The sequence below is a fragment of the Hirundo rustica genome, chromosome 10 (genome assembly GCF_015227805.2).
Source record: "Hirundo rustica isolate bHirRus1 chromosome 10, bHirRus1.pri.v3, whole genome shotgun sequence".
Taxonomy (NCBI): Eukaryota; Metazoa; Chordata; class Aves; order Passeriformes; family Hirundinidae; genus Hirundo; species Hirundo rustica.
Genome location: NC_053459.1, coordinates 1,764,798 through 1,780,910, shown reverse-complemented (window position 1 = coordinate 1,780,910; position 16,113 = coordinate 1,764,798).

Genomic DNA, 16,113 nt, shown 5'->3' with positions numbered 1-16,113 from the left:
CCCGGGCTAGCAATCAGAAACCGAGCCTGACCAATGCATATGTGACAGATGCCCCCCATTTATTAAGTATGGTTGGAAATGAGTTCCCAATATCCCTTTTTCATTTTCCCTAAAGACCCTCTTTCTACTGGATCTTGAGCATGGACAGTCTACAAAGCCAGTAATCACCACTTGTCATAAGAAAGAAATAAGGGATCTCATTTTGGGGTGCTGCTGAGGGGAGCACAGGAGTGTCAGTGCAAGGCTGGGCACAGGGGAGCTGTGATGGGGACCTCAGCACAGGCCAGCCCACTGAGGAGCTGCTGGGAGGGCACAGTGCATGTGGAGGCAGGTGACACCACGTGCAGGTGCAGCCCTGCTCAGACGGGAGCTGTGTGAGCCTGTGTGGGTCACTGGCTTTACACACACTCCCGTTTTCAGCTATGAAATGTCCCAGCTGTCAGTGTTCAAAGTGCCGTAGTGCTGCAGCATCCCACCCCTTCCTCGGGCTGCACTGCAGCCTCAGAAATGCTTGTTAGACCTTGGTCTTGACAAACAGCACTTGGGCTCAGCTTTTCAGTGTTATCATAAACACTGTCCAGTCCCAGGAGCTTGTGTTGTCTAACAAGCTCCTGGTTTTAACTAACAGCCTTGAAAACTTAGTTTTCTTGCTGAATAACAATCCAAGTGGAACAATATTTTTGTTATCAAACTTTCAAAGAAACTTGCTGACCTAAATTGCAGCCAGGATGGAAAATTACTGTGACTAAAGCCCACTGTCTCGTGGCAATACAAACAGTGGTGCAAAGTGAGGCCTTTTGGGCTCTCCTGGACTGCAGCGGGCTGAGACCAGCACCCCTCTCTGAGTGGAGCCTCTCAGAGCAAAAGAGGTCTCAATGTTGCTGTTCCTGTATCACCACAGCACAGAGCCTGGGCTAATACCCCACTCCTGGCAGCTCAAGCCTGAGGAGATGCAAAGGGATCTGATGTGAGTCCTCCGCTGAACTCAAGGGAATTTTCACAGGTATTTACCTTGTGCCTGCTCCTGCAGGTCTGTGTCAGGGTCAATGTGCTATAGCCAGTGTACAATGAATGTTGCTCTGCTAGATTCTTGAGTGCTTTAGAGACATAAGTAAGTTAGGCCTGTAAGTGAGTTATTGTTGTATTAAGTCCTATAAGAGTTAAATTGTTTAAATTAAGCTCTCCATTAAGTGCTGTTAAGTCTAAGAGCTATTAAAACCTTTAGACCTAAATTGCTGGTGAAGTCCAGGGCTAAGTTTGGCAAGGGGTTCACTCTGAACATTGTGGCTAAACAGGAGGGTCTCCCTTATTCTTTCTTATCCTCACCCTTTCCTATCCTTATTCTTTTCCCATTCCCATCCTCCAGATAGATTTTTGTTGTTGTTGTTGATTTTAGCTTCACATTGATTGATTTTGGGGTTTAGTCCAGGGGTTTTTTTTGTGTATGCTTTAACCATCTAGTAAGCAATAGAGTGAATCTTGCCAACAAGTTTGTCACATTTTCACCATAATATTAAACCTGTTTTTGCTGGTACCTTTGCCAGAAATTCTTTGAACAACTGAAAACACTCATTTGTGACAAATTGTTGTAGTCAGCAGGATGGGAAATGAAATCACTGACTACTTACAAAAGCATGGAATAAGTCCTGATCCTGAGTTCTCAGATAAATGGGCTCAGAATAATTGGCATGACTGGGAAGCTGTGGAGGAACATCTACAAGCAGCTAGGGGCCGTATAAAGGCTGTGAAAAACAAAGGAATTATTTGTAAAATGTTAGGCACCTGCCTAGAAGCTGCCTGCTAGTGTAGGAAAGACCAAGTTAAAGAGAAACAAGAGCTGAAATAGAAGGCAGGAAAACAACTGAACTATTACTGTCCTTGGAAATAGAACTACTGCAGAGACGGTTACAAGAAAAAAAGAAAGGAAAACAAAAGCTGAAGGAAAAAATTGAGCGGATGCTTATGCAGGCTCCAAATCCCCCTGACATTGTGCAGATTAGAAAGCTAATTGCATCCCCTGAAGATTGGGATGGAAATATATGGGGTGATCCCTGCTGTAACAGACCAGGGAAAATGATCTTTTATCTCCTTTGAATTCCCCTCTGCATGAAGTCAGATCCATTATAAAAACAAAGGTAACTAGTGGAGGTCGGGGTGGACAGAGAAATCCTAACCAAACCCCAGCTCCATTTGATCAGATTCAGATGGCAAATTTGTCAGAATGCTACAGCCATAAGCCAGGTGAAACTGGAACTGAATATTTATGGTGAGTTTGTTTATCTGGAGGAGACAGAGTCTTATTAAGTGGTGAAGAAGCTAAACGGTTTTGGGGTCCTGCTTCTTTTTAACATCCTACGCCCCAAATGATCCCAATTCAATCACGAGCAGGGTGGCATAGATATGAGGGGGAGAGGAGAGCCTCTGATCATACCCATTAAATCTTTGAGTGAGATTTTCACTGCTGTTACAAAAGCTGCCTGTGTCCAAGCCATACATGAGCCTCGCCCTAGTAAGGCTCCCATTACGGCACGTGTAAGCTATGAAATGCGAAAGCCACTAATTAAGGGAGCCCCTGCCATACTCAAATTCTCCCTGGCTTCAAAATGAGTTGAAATTAAAAGAGACACAGCCTTTAATGCAGAATTGCCTGGGAGTGTTGCTACAATTTTAGAAACCAGAGAAATCCCCAGCTGGGCAACACTAATGAGTGACATCATAAATTACAGTCAAGAGATAGGATGGAGTGACTTATCCAGTAAAACAAAAAATAAAAGTCATTGTTTTAGACAAAATGACTATTCCCAGGAGCCAGGACCTACAGGTCATCTGTCCAGAAAACAGAGGTGCTGGAAAGAGCTATATGATCAGGCATTATCAATAGACATTCCAAAAGGTGCAATTCAGAGACAGGCTGTTGGTGTTATCCAGAGCCTAACTGATGCATTCCTGAGACAAGAGGTATGCAGATCGTATGACAGGCCATATCAAATTCCACATATTCCAGGAGAAATTCACATGAGGGGGGAAACTGACTCACTGAAGTATTTAATGGCTCTAAGTTCCACTTAGCAGAAGCTCCAGAGTTTCATCATGTTGTCCAGACCCAGAGGATTGGACACCCCTGCTCATCCATTGCAGCCTGGGACTGGGTCTATGTTAAATGCTAGGACAGTGATCCCCTGCCAGCTGAGTGGAGGGGACCCTACCAAGTTCTGCTGACCACCCTCAGCACAGTCAAAGTTGCTGGCAAAGGACTCTGGATTCACTGCTCCAAAGTTCAGAGGGCCTCTGCTCCTGGAACAAATGGAAAAACAGAGACTGGTACAAATGATGTGGTTTGAATTGGTTTTTTCTCTGTTTACTATCTGCAGAGTCGGTAACCATGATTCAGCTTTGGAACCAAAATTTGCATGTGATTCTAGTCCAAAAAGTATCCAATGCTTTTCATAAAGACAGTTGGGTTTGTACTCAAATGCCATTAATTAATCAGGATAACAACTGGCCATTAATTAGTGTTTTAATGAATGAGACAAACCTTAACGACAGTTGGGAACAGGTCACTAAGGACTATGTACTTGTAACTCTAAGCAGCTTAGTTCTTGATCAAGAAAAGTATAAGGCTCCCTGTGTGGTGGTTAATGTCACAGGAAAGGTCATTCTCCCTCCGTAGTGTCATAACACTGAATCTAAAATAAGGCTCGTCCCAAAAGCCATGGCAGGATTGGCACGGACACCCCGGAGAATGGTTCCCCCACAGGGTTCAGGATGATATTGGATATGGAAAGTTTTGCCCCTTGATAAAGACCGGGCCTGTGCCCTCAGGGCTATAATTCAAACATAGCAATATTTGATCACCTCGAAGAACAAAGTGGGTGGATGACTGTGGATGCTGACAGCCTGGTCAGAGAGAAATTTTCAAGCATCAGACAGCTTCAAGGCCTGTGAGAGAGAAAGTCAAATAACTTTCCCATAAGAAGAATTAAAAACAATCCTTGCACCTGGTGTTTTGCACTTGTTGATTTGCAAGATGTTTACAAAGGGGTGTCATTTCTAATTAGCTGTAATGGTTTCAATTTAATGTAACCAGGCAGAAACACCAATTAATGTAGGGGTTTTAGTATTTATTCTTTTTCTGTGGGAGGGAGAGATTAGCAGAAAAGGCAAAACAGGCTTAAGCTTAAAAATGAACAAGATAGTTTTATTAACACACACTAAAAGAATGAAAAAAAAAGCAAGTTGAGGAAAGGAAAACCTAAACTAAACAGAATGAAACTTTAAAACACTCTTCCTTCCCTCTACAAACTATCAACTTTCTTATTAACATAAAAAAACACAACTTGTGATTTTCAGTCAGTTTCACTATTTAAACATAATCGCTCATTATTTTAGGAAAAGAGTTTCTCTAGGGTTTTTATGGAGACGCTTGCTACAAGACAAAATAGTCCAGTGCTCCCAATGTCACACATCTGCTGCCACCCAGAGTTTTTGCAGACTGTGATGTTCTATCAGCAAGGCCTCTCAGTGTATCTGGGGTACTATTTGCGAATACTTCTTCTAGTGTAAAATCATCTTTGCCTCAAAGGCTGAGTCCTCCTTTTAACCCAGGAGCGGGGGCTTTAAAGTTCTCAGTTAAATCTCAATCACATCACTCCTCAATTTTGATCAGAATTAGCATTCTCCCCAACAACACTAAGATGCTGAAAGAACAGTCCATTTCTCCATAGTTGACCTTAGAGAAGTCCAGTTAAAAATGTCCACTTCTTCAGACCTATTCCAATATTATCAGTTCTTTCACTTCTAATCCACTGACTTCATGTGGTGTCTGTTCTATGTACCCTCTGTTTTCTTTCTTCTTTTTCTCAAGGAAGAGTTGTGCTTTAAAAGCTCCATGTTTCTAGGAAAGGGTTAAATCCATCTAGGCCTGCAGGGGCCATGTGCAGGCCCCAGGCTGAAGGGCTGAAGGAAATGCAGAGCTGTGCTGATGTCCCTTTTTTTCCACCCCTCGGTCTCACCCAGGGCGGCTCGGCTCGGAGTTGTTATGGAGCTGCAGGTTTTCTTTCTGGGCTGCCAGCGGTGATTAAGCTGGGCCATGGCTTGGTCCCTTCTGCTGTGGTCTGAGCACGTGGCCAGCACTGCCGAGCTGCAGCCGCCGCTCTCCTCCCGCTGGCAGTCGGAGAGAAGGGGGCTCAGCTGGCCTGGGCTGTTCCCATGCGGGCAGCAGCCCCTGGAGGCCCAGCCCGGCCGCCCAGAGGGGCAGCAGGGCCCGACCCGGACCCCTGCCGCCCACAATGTTACCCCATGGCTGATTCGGAAGCAAGAGGGCGATCTGCTGAAGGTGAGAGTTTTAAATGTCCTTTCCAAAGTCACATTGGCATCCTTATTGGTCAAATTGGCTGCCAATATCTTGGCTAGCTTTCTGATAGGTCCCTGTCCTTCCCCCCACAAAACCACTCCACAGTCCTGGCAGGGTAAAACTTTTCACATTTCTCTATAACCAGAAAACAAAACCGTGCCAACCCATGATAATTAGCCAATGACAGTGAGGGGTGTTAGTTAAAGGACCAGTCATGTCCAGCTCTATTGAAACAGTCTATAAAAGGTGTGCTTTCTAATAAACTGTGCTTTATGCCTTCCAGAAATTGGAGTCTGGTCACTCATTCAGCCGTCCCTAATACAATAGTGACAGATGACCTCGATGTTCATTGCAGCCAAGACTGAAGAATGATAATCCCTGAGGTACTGATTCCTGAATTCACAGGTGGAGAACTGGCCACAGAGCTAGTTGGGACAGTGCCTCAGCGAAGCTGGAGTCTGTACTCTGGAGCAGACCGCTGTTTGGACAGACTGCTGGGAAGGGGTTTTCCAAGAATGGAGAACAAATCCTTTACAGAGGAACAGATTGTCCTTTCTCGATGGAAGGACATATTACCACTCATGGGAACCACTGTATCAGACCATTCCCTGCACACCCTGCTACACTAGGCAAAGGCTCATGAGTTTTTGGTAGACCCCGAGACCACCTTCAGTCAAGACACTTGGCAGTCGCTTGGAGACTGGTTGTGGTACAGGATTTCCAGCAGGGATAAGGAACTGGCAGTTACGCAGGGCGCTCTCTTTAAAGCATTACAGCAATGGATGGTGGGGGAGGGCGAAACAGATGTAGCGGATTTGGAGGGTGAGGATGATCTTTCTATGGACACTGACATGCTGGAAGGTGGGGGAGCTGAGGAAGCTGCTGGCAGCATTCCTTCGGCTACACCCAGACCGCAGAGGGTAATGGGAACTGCTCGTAAACCCTACCCCTCGCCAAAGTATCTGTCACCTGCGAAACAGATTGTGAAGTTTTCATTAACCAAGCAGCAGCTGGAAATTGCCGAGCGTCCCTCTCCTTTCACCCCCCCAGCGCCTCCTCTCTCTGCATCTCAAGTGATCACGGAGCAGTCTCCACTGCAGACAGCTGACACTGCCAAAGGCATTGTCCCTTCAGCTCCTCTGCTACCATCTGTGGGATCAGCTCATGCATCTACACAGCCTCCTCTCCCTGCCATATGTGAAACTCCTGGCACCATGCCTTCTGTTATTTCAGAGCAGCCCCCCGCAGTGTTTGCCATGGCTGCTCCCCCTGCCTCGGCACTTCCAGCCCACCTTTGCTTCCTTCAGACCATCCCGTGTGCCGTTGCCCCGGGATGTGGACAGTGACACTGATGATGACTGACAGCTTGCCCCGCAGCAGGGGGTTGGCCTGGCAGCTGAGCGCCACCACGTTGTGGGGTTGCTTCAGAGCCACCTGTGGACACTTCCACCGTGTCAGTGACTGTGCGACCAAAGCACTCAGGACGCTTTTGGGAACTGGTCAAAATGCAAGCTCTGGAAATGGGATTTACTAAGAGAGGATGGGGCTGTGTGAGAACAGGATCATCAAGACTATAGATGCAGGGGGGTAGAAACAGGAGAAAGTGCATTTGTGAGTCACTCAGGAATGAGGCGTGGAGCTTCCTTAGTTGGTGAGTGATTATAAGAGCCCCTCTAGGAAGCACAGCAACCCAGAGTGCAGTGAACAGGAGCAGGCAAACAGGGACATGGCACATCTCTGGGGCGTGACCACGGCAGTTTGCGCAGCAGTTCGCACAGGCAGGGCAAGCAGGCAGGGTTGCAAGTTCTCTTTCTAGTAAGGTGTGCTGTGTGTTGTTTGAGGTGTTTCTGCTAGCTTGTTGGTCTTGGGGTTTCTGTTAATAATGGTTTCAACACAGTTGAAAGCTGTGGTTGGTACAAGTGTTTGTGACCAAGTGGAGCCCTCCAAAAGGGATGCGTCTGTACAGACCCATTCCTGCCTGGAGTGTTTGTGCTTATTGGTTGTTTCAGGGGGTGTTGTGCCTGAGATGTGAACAGGTGAACGACCTTCTTTCACTGGTGGCTGAACTTAGGAAGGAAATTGAAAGATCAAGAAGTATCAGGGAAAGTGAAAGGGAAATAGACGGGTGGAGTTCAGCCCTTCCATCTTTAAGGCAGGCCCATCAAGATTCAGAGGACTCATATGCCTCCCCCTCCCAGGCAAGAGAAGGGCACCTGGTAGATGAAGGGGAGTGCAATTGAGTCCCTGCTCAGGGAGGTAATAATAAAAACTCCTCCCTACCCCCATCCCCTAGCCAGGTGCCACTTCAGAATAGGTATGAGGCCCTGGATCTAGAGAGCCAGCCAGATGATTTAGATGATTTAGAGGGAAATTATCTGCCCAGTGAGCCTCCCATCTGTAAGACAAATCTCCACCTCTAACATCAAGAAGAAAAGAAGGGCAATCATAGTAGGTGACTCCTTTCTGAGAGGAACAGAAGGCCCCATATGTTGACTGGACCCATCCCACAGGGAAGTCTTCTGCCTCCCTGGGGCCTGGGTACGAAATATCACTGAGAGACTTCCTGGGGTGATTCAGCCCTCTGATTATTACTCACTGCTCATACTCCAGGCTGGCAGTGATGAGACTGAAAAGAGGAGTGTCAAGGCTATTCAAAGGGATTAGGCACTGGGTCAAGTGGTTGATAAGACAGGGGCCCAGGGAGTGTTCTGCTCAGTCCCTTCAGTGGCAGAGAAAAATGATGAAAGAAATAGGAGAACTCACATCATTAACAAGTGGCTTAAGGGTTGGTGTCATCAACAAAATTTCAGATTCTTTGATCATGGGGTAACTTTTATGGCTCCTGCTCTGTTGGAACCAGATGGGATACATCTCACTGTTAAGGGTAGAAGCTTCTTAGCTCATGAACTGGCAGACCTAGTTGAGAGGGCTTTAAACTTTGAAGGGGGAAGGAGATGCAGCTGGGCTGTCTGGAAGCAGGCTCAAGGGTGGTGAGCCTGAGTTAGGGGTGAAATCAGTAGCCCAGCTGAAGTGCATGTATACCAATGCACGCAGCATGGGTAACAAACAGGAAGAGTTGGAGGCTATGGTACAACAACAGAGCTGTGATGTAGTTGCCATCACGGAAACATGGTGGGATGAGTCACATGGCTGGAGCACTGCACTCAATGGCTACAAGCTTTCCAGAAGAGACAGGAAAGGGAGAAGAGGTGGAGGGGTGGCCCTTTATATTAAGAAGGCTTTTGACGCCACAGGTACTGAAACTAGTGAAGATGGAGTTGAATGCCTATGGGTAAGAATTAAGGAGAAAGCCAACAAGGCTGACATCCTGCTGGGAGTCTGTTATCGTCCACCCAACCAGGAGGAAGAGGTGGACAGCTTATTCTATAAACAGTTGGAGAATGTTTCAGGATCATCAGCTCTTGTTCTTGTAGGTGACTTCAACCTGCCAGACATCTGTGGGAACTTAATACAGCAGAAAAGAGGCAGTCCAGGAAATTTTTAGAGTGCATGGAGGACAACTTTTTGCTGCAGCTGGTGGGTGAGCCCTCCAGGGGAAGGACTATCTTAGATCTGTTGTTTGCAAATAGAGATGGGCTGGTGGGAGATGTGGTGGTTGGAGGCCGATTGGGGCAGAGTGATCATAAAATTATGGAGTTCTCAATATTTGGTGCAATCAGGAGGAACACCAATAAGAATCTTACACTGGATTTCTTGAGGGTAGAATTTGGCCTGTTTAGGAGACTTATTCAGAGAGTACCTTGGGAAGCAGCCCTTAAAAACAAAGGAGTTCTGGAAAGCTGGATGTGCTTCAAAGAAGAGATTTTGAGGGCACAGGAACAGACTGTCCCTGTGTGCTGAAAGACGAGTCGACAAGGTAAACATCCAGCCTGGACGGGCAAGGAGTTTTTGGAGGAACTTAGAGGATGTATCATTTTTGGAAGGAGGGTCAGGTCTCCCAGGAAGTATTTAAGGGGGCTGCTAGAGCATGTAGGAAAAAGTTAGGGAGGCCAAAGCTCAGTTTGAACTTAAAATGGTGACTTCTGTAAAGGATAATAAAAAATGTTTCTACAAATATATTAATGGTAAAAGGAAAGGTAAGGCCAACCTTTGTTCTCTATTGGATGAGGGAGGGAACTTAGTAACTGCAGATGAGGAGAAGGCAGAAGTGCTTAACGCCTTCTTTGCCTCAGTTTTCAGTGGGAAGACAACTTGCCTTCAAGACAACTCTTCTCTTGGGTTGGTTGATGGTGCTAGTGAACAGAATGGTCCCCCCATTGTCCAAGAGGAGGCAGTCAGAGAACTGCTGAGATGCTTGGATACCCATAAATCTATGGGCCCAGATGGGATCCATCCCAAGGTGATGAGGGAGCTGGCAGATGAGCTTGCAAAGCCACTCTCCATCATTTACCAACAGTCCTGGCCCACAGGTGAGGTTCCAGATGACTGGAAACTGGCCAATGTGATGCCATTCACAAAAAGGGTGGGAGGGAGGATCCTGGTAATTACAGACCAGTCAGCCTGACCTCAGTACCTGGCAAGATAATGGAACAGTTTATCCTGAGTGTCATCACACAGAACTTACAGGATATCCAGGCTCACAGGCCCAGCCAGCACAGGTTTAGGAGAGATAGGTCATGTTTGACCAACCTGATCACCTTTTATGACCAGGTGACCTGCCTGGTGGATGCAGAAAGGGCTGCGGATGTTGTGTATTTGGATTTCAGCACGGCTTTGGACACTGTCTCCCACAGCATATTCCTGGATAAGCTGGCAGCTCGTGGCTTGGACATGAGCACTCTGCTGGGTTAGGAACTGGCTGGATGGCTGGGCCCAGAGAGTGGTGGTGAACGGTGCTGCATCCAGCTGGTGGCCAGTCACCAGTGGTGTCCCTCAGGGGTCTGTGCTGGGGCCAGTTCTGTTCAATATTTTTATTGATGACATGGATGTGGGTATTGAGTCTTTGATTATTAAATTTGTGGATGACACTAAGCTGGGAGGGAGAGTGTGTCAATCTGTTGGAAGATAGGATGGCTCTGCAGAGAGATCTGGACCAATTGGATGGATGGGCAGAGTCTAACAAGATGAAGTTTAATAAGTCCAAGTGCCGAGTCCTGCACTTTGGCTGGAATAACCCCCTGCAGCCTTATAGGCTGGGGATGGCGTGGCTGGACAGTGCCCAGGAGGAAAGGGACCTGGGGGTGCTGGTGACAGCAGCTGAACATGAGCCAGCAGTGTGCCCTGGTGGCCAAGAGGGCCAGTGGCACCTGGCCTGGATCAGGAATGGTGTGGCCAGCAGGAGCAGGGAGGTCATTCTTCCCCTGTACTCCGCACTGGTGAGGCCACACCTTGAGTATTGTGTCCAGCTCTGGGCCCCTCAGTTTAGGAAGGATGTTGAGATGCTTGAGTGTGTCCAGAGGAGGGCAACAAGGCTGGTGAGGGGCTTGGAACACAAATCCTGTGAGGAATGACTGAGGGAGTTGTGGTTGTTCAGCCTGGAGAAAAGGAGACTCGGAGGTGACATTATCACTCTCTACAACTCCCTGAAAGATGGCTGTGCTCAGGTGGGGTCGGTCTCTCTCTCCAGGCAGCAACTAACAGAACGAGAGGACACAGTCTCAAGATGCACCAAGGAAAATATAGGTTGGATATTAGGAAAGTTTTTCATGGAAAGAGTGATAAAGTACTGGAGTATCTGCCTGGGGAGGTGGTGGAGTCACCATCCCTGGACATGTTTAAAAAAAGACTGGATGTGGCACTCAATGCCATGATTTAGTTGAGGTGTTAGGGCATGGGTTGGACTCAATGATCTTGAAGGTCTCTTCCAGCCTAGATATTCTGTGATTCCATGATTCTCTGAAAGTCAAACAGTTGTTCCAGCCTCTGAGGAAGGTATGCAGGCAGATCAGGAAGTCAGTATAACCCCACAAGGGAGTGTCCAGACCTTCCCTGTGTTTAAGGCTGTTCCAAATATGGGACTAGTCGACAGGCATGATGTCATAGCATGGAAAGTTGTACAGGATTTACAAGATAAAGTAGCAAAATATGGGCTTGGTTCTTCAGAAGTTATGCAAGTTATCAGGGTGTTAAACACTGATCTGCTTCCTCCATTTGATATTAAACATCTGGGTCAAGTGTTGTTCCAACCTGTGCAATTTAGAGTTTTTGAGGACAACTGGTGGCAAATGGCTGATAAGGCTGCAGCAGATAACCTGTGCTTGCCTCAGGATGATCCCAGATATGCCACTGGAGTAGATGCTCTTAATGGGAAGAATATATTTTCTAATCCTGATGTCCAGGTTACCTGGGACCCTTGGATTCTCAAGCAGGGTCAAAAGATAGGCATTGGGGCACTGCTAAAAAACATAGAAACAGCTGCTCGCAAGCCACGATACGTGAAAATAACTCAAGGGCTGAAGGAACCATTTCTGCAATTTGTTGAGAATTGCAGCAGCCTTAGAAAAGCAGATTGAGGATGATAACTTGAGACAAATTTTATGTAAACGATTAGCAAAGATAATGCCAATGACGAATGTAGAAAGATCACAGAGGCTCTTCCAGGAGACCTAACATTAACAGATATGGTCCGAGTGTGCTCTAAAGTGAGTTCTATAGACTACAAAATGTCTGCTTTGGCTGCTGCTATACAGGCAGCCTGGACATGCATGCTGCAGGTGTGGACAACAGAGACATGCGAATACTGAGTGCAAGCAAAAACAGGTAAAACAGAAGCAGAAAGGAAATAAGGGTCTTGTGTGCTAAATGCGCAAAGCCAGGTCATTATGGAAACCAATGTGAGTCTAGGTACCATGCCAATGGTCAGCTTTCGGCAGACTTGGGAAATGGGAGGAAGAGAGCAAAAGGGAACTGCGCTCCGATACAATAATTCCCCAGGGCATGGTACCAACACAAGCTGACTCAGCCAGCTTAGGGGTAGTACCCAAGGAGCAGCTGGGGAGGATGTACTCACTACAGCAACAGTCATTTTAGAATCTTGTAGTGTATATAAGGTTCCCCTGGATGCATTTGGACCTTTGGATCAGGGATTGAGTGCTCATGGGAAGATCTAGTGCAACCTTTCAAGGGATCTTTGTGCATCCAGGAGCCATTGATGCTGACTTTACAAGCCAAATTTATGCCACACTCACTCCGCTGTCACTATCCCTGAAAGGACTCGCATTGCTCAACTTGTGTTGTTTCAGTCATGTGTCCCCAGAACTGACCAGCAGAGTAGTGGGGATGGCAACTTCAGATCTACACGATTGCCACAAGTTTTCTGGACTGCAGATATTTCTAATCAGCAACCACAGATGGCGTGTACCCTGATTCTACTGAATGCCAGCCTGCCTCAGACCCAGCTTCGAGGTCTTATCAACAGTCTTACCAACACAGGCGCTGATGTGACAATCATCTCCTTCTCTGCGTGGCCTCCCACGTGGTCTTTGGCTCCCATCGGTTTGGCCATTGAGGGGCTGAGAGGTACAACACAGACTGTAAGCCAACTGTCTGAGCTGGTCAAAAATGCAGAGAGACAGACAGCTACAGTTCAGCCTTATGTCACTGCAGCTCCACTCAACCTCTGGGGGTGGGATGATTTGGTAGCATGGGGTTACAGATTGCAACACATTTTTGATGGGGTCCACTGTGCTGAAGAGCACACAGTATCCTATGCTGCCTTTGCAGCGGCTAGTAGACAAACCCACCTGGGAAAATCAGTGGCCCTGACAAAAGTTTGGTCACCCTTTGTGAATTGGTTCGGGAACAATTGCAGCAGGGACACATTGAGTCTTCTGCTAGTTCCTGGAACATTCCTGTCTTTGTAATTCAGAAGAAATCTGGGAAATGGAGGCTGCTACAGGACCTCTGGAAAATCAATGCAGTGACGGAAAGCATGGGGGCATTGCAGCCTGGTATGCACCATGCTCCCTACGGGGTGGACAATTTTGATCATTGATTTGAAAGATTGTTTTTTTCACAATTCCTTTGCATCCTAATGACAAGCCAAAATTTGCCTTTACTGTACCTGCAATTAATAATACTGAACCTGTGCAGAGATATCAATGGAAGGTTCTGCCTCAGGGCATGAAGAACAGCCCGACTATTTGTCAATGGTATGTGGCTCAGGCCTTGTACAGAGTCCACTAGCAGTTTCCTGAGTTTCCTGAAGCATACTGCTATCATTATATGGATGGTATGCTGATGGTGGCCTCCACCGAGAATGAGCTGCTGAGGACACAGCCTCACATGTTCACTGCTCTGTATTCTTATGGGCTGCGGAGAAGGTTCAACAGCATCCTCCTTGCAAGTATTTAGGAGTCAAATTTTTGGATCAGACCATTTAACATGAAGAGGTGCAATTCATGGATTCTATTAAGACTCTGAATGATGCCCAGAAATTGCTGGGTACCATCAGTTGGTTACGTCCTTACTTGGGGCTAACCATGACACAATTTTCCCCACTGTTCAACATTTTAAAGGGGGACCCTGATTTGAATTCACCTCAGAAATTAACTCCTGAGGCGCAGTGAGTGCTGGAGGAAGCCCAACAAGCGGTTTCTGCTCATCAGGCTTATTGAGTGGATGCCTCCATTGATATCACTGTTTTTATTACCAATCCAGATTTTCATCCCACAGGTATCATTGGCCAATGGAGTGAACAATGGTCCAATCCTTTGCACATCTTGGGATGGGTCTTTTTGCCCCATCAACTGAAAAAGACAGCACCCATGTTGTTTGAATTGATTGCCCATTTGATAATCAAATGCCATCAATGGTGTTTGCAATTAATGGCAGCTGATCCTGCAAAAATTATTCTTCCAGTACAACAGGAACACTTTGAATGGAGCTTTGTTAAGAGCGCTCCTTTGCAAAGTGAGCTACAAAATTTTTCAGGGCAGATTCTATTCAGCTGCCCAGTCATAAGTTATTGAAGTTGGCAAAATCAACCAACTTGTCTTTGCAGCCAAAAAATAGTCGGATGCCAGTGCAAGGACCTGCCATCTTCACTGACGGCTCAGGAAAAATGGAGAAGCCATTGTTGCTTGGAAGGATGAATCTGAGCGGCAGATGCTAGAAGGCCACAAGTCAGGCTCAGCCCAGTTACTTGAATTGAGGGCTGTTGCCATGGCATTCCAGCAATTTCCTCAGATACCCCTACATTTGGTCACTGATTCTGCTTATGTAGCAGACATGGCCAAGCGTTTGGATTGCTCTCTTCTAAAAGAAGTCAATAATGCAGTTTTATTTCAGTTATTGAAAATTTTGTGGCGTGAAATTCAAGCCCGATTTAATCCATATTGCCACTCCTCAAGGCTCAGCCCTTTGCCCATTGAGAAGATGCAAAGGCATCCAGCTGGAGGAGAATTTTCGCAGGTATTTACCTTGTGCCTCTTCCTGAAAGGTCTGTGTCAGGGTCAATGTGCTATAGCCAGTGTACAATGAATGTTGCTCTGCTAGATTGTTGAGTGTTTTAGAGTCATAAGTAAGTTATGCCTGTAAGTGAGTTGTTGTCGTGCTATTTTAAGTCCTATAAGAGTATTTTGTTAAATTGTTTAAATTAAGCTCTCCATTAAGTGCTGTTAAATCTAAGAGCTATTAAAACTTTTAGACCTAAACTGTTGGTGAAGTCCAGGGCTAAGTTTGGCAAGGAGATTCACTCTGAACATTGTGGCTGAACAGAGGGTCTCCCTTATTTTTTCTTATCCTTACCCTTTTTCTATCCCATCCTCCAGGTAGATTATTTTTTGTTGATTCTAGTTTCAAATAGATTGATTTTAGATTTTAGTCCAGTTTTCCTCTGTGTGTTTTAACCATCTAGTAAGCAGCAGAATGACCCTTATCAATAAACTTTGTCACATTTTCATTTTGACATTAAACCTGACTTTGCTGATACCTTTGTCAGTGATTTCTTGAGCAACCTAAAACACTCTTTCATGACAGCTGTGCTTTGCATGTGCTTGTGCAGGAGTCACACCTTTCCTAAAGGAAAAGGGGAGCAGAGCACTCTGGCATGAGCTGCCCTCCACAAAAAGACAGTGCTCAAGGGAAGGGAGGTTTGGGATGCACCACCATGCACATATTGCCCAGACCAAGAAAATCAAAGCACTGGTACAAATCAAGCATTAAAGGGAAAACTCCTGCCCTTCTCTCCCAAGAACACCTGACAGCGCCTGCCCAGTTTCTGTCAACTGTCCCAAGTGCTACCCAGTTTTAGTGCTGGGTGAGACAAGCCACCACATGCCTGGCAGCTGTGGCACTTTGTACCCTTTGCCTTCTCACATAGTTCACAGACATTTGCTTTGGGAATGTGACAGGAGGGATCACAGGCAAAGAAGCTTGGGCAGCGAAGAGAAATCACCTTGATTCAGTCCCTAGGCAGCCCATGTAGTTATTATTCCTGTCTTAAGCTCAGACCAACACTATAAGCCACAAGTCAAGATGAGTTTAAAATTCAGCACATTTTAAAGGGTTTAAAAATAGATATGATAATGTAGATTAAATGTACTGATAAACATGTAAGTACTCTCATTTTTTCCAGGGTCACATGGGAAGACACGAGCAATACCAGGAGCTGAATCTGTTTGCCAAGAAATACTTTAGAACTTTGCCAGCAACATTGCCCTCACCATTCTTCTCCTAACTCATCCATTATCTTCTTTACAAAAATTTCAGCACTTTCCGCTTTAAATTACAAACATAGCTGGGAGCCTGAGGGGACTAATTAGGACCTGAGGGCCTAAAGGCCTCAAGTAGCTTCACCT